The sequence below is a fragment of the Juglans regia genome, chromosome 10, assembly GCF_001411555.2.
Source record: "Juglans regia cultivar Chandler chromosome 10, Walnut 2.0, whole genome shotgun sequence".
In the NCBI taxonomy this organism is placed as follows: domain Eukaryota; kingdom Viridiplantae; phylum Streptophyta; class Magnoliopsida; order Fagales; family Juglandaceae; genus Juglans; species Juglans regia.
In genome coordinates, this window is record NC_049910.1 from 25437174 (window position 1) to 25438485 (window position 1312).

Sequence of the window (1312 nt, forward strand, 5' to 3'; positions counted from 1 at the left end):
ATCATTTCTCAAAACTCCTCCACAACCAGCAAGTCCTAGATGTTCAAAAGATTAGCCATCAATATTAAGGGCTCATTTAGATAGTAAGATGAGATGAGATGATTTTAAATAAATTGAAAAAAATATTGTTAGAATATTATTTTTTTTAATATTATTATTGTTTTAGGATTTGAAAAAGTAGAATTTTTTATTATATTTTTGTGTGAAAATTTAGAAAAGTTGTAATGATAAGATGATATGATATCGCTTCTCTATCCAAAAAAGCCCTAAACTTTATTTTTGAAATTGGGGGAGGCCTCCAGTGCACTAAAAAGGGCTTTTTTTATTTTTACTTGTAGTAGTTGTAATTGCAAAGTCAGGAAAGAGCAAGAATCCTTGTTTCTTAGTGCCTCTTTTGGTTTTAACAAACCATTCAAACTAATGATTAACATGATTTACAAATGTTGGAGTCGATGACAAAATTCCATTAAACACACCATTATTTCTAGCCAACCACAATTCCTACAGTATAATCATTGGCGTCAAAGCTGCAAGCATACTAACTTGATCCTTCCTTCTTAAGAGCTCCCACATTGGAAGACATGACTCCTCTATGGAGAGTTTACTAGAGAGGAGTTGCAAAAAAGAAGTGCAAAATATTCCCAAACTTCAATAGCTAAACTCCCACTTTCAAACAAACGGTACTTAACAGTTTCTATCTTTGGTAAATTAAGACAGCGAACACATTTGGAGACTATGGGAATCCCATACCTTTGTGTTGCATCATTAACTCGTATTAAATTTTGATAAGAAAAGTGTTACAGATACAAAAGTGTTTGAAAGCACAGCGGAAAAATACCTCAAGCTCAGCTTATAAAATTGCTCTATAAGTTTTTCTAGATTGACAAATCCCATGCGTTTCCTCTTAGTGGCAAACTATACTACGTAGTATAAAACTAGAGTAACACTTAACAAATCCACAGCCTAAATATCATATTAAGAAAGAACAAAAAGAGAGAACTTTTGTGTATTTCAGATGATCACCACAAAACAATTGATATAGTCCTCCTCCACACGGCTGGCCTTAAAGGTTAGCCTTCAATTGCCATATTGAATGGCAGTAACGCATGGCTTTAAGCCATGCGTTACACTACGGTTAAGGAGGGGGTCGGCCCCACGTGGGCGCCCCTCCATCCAACATCTCCCACTCGCACACAGTGGGCATGACCTCAGGTCTGCATCTCTCAAATGTTCTCAATCTTGTTCATACAAGTAAATAGCTCGTACGACCACCAAGCACATATGTAGAAAGGTGGGAGTACATACACCAAAT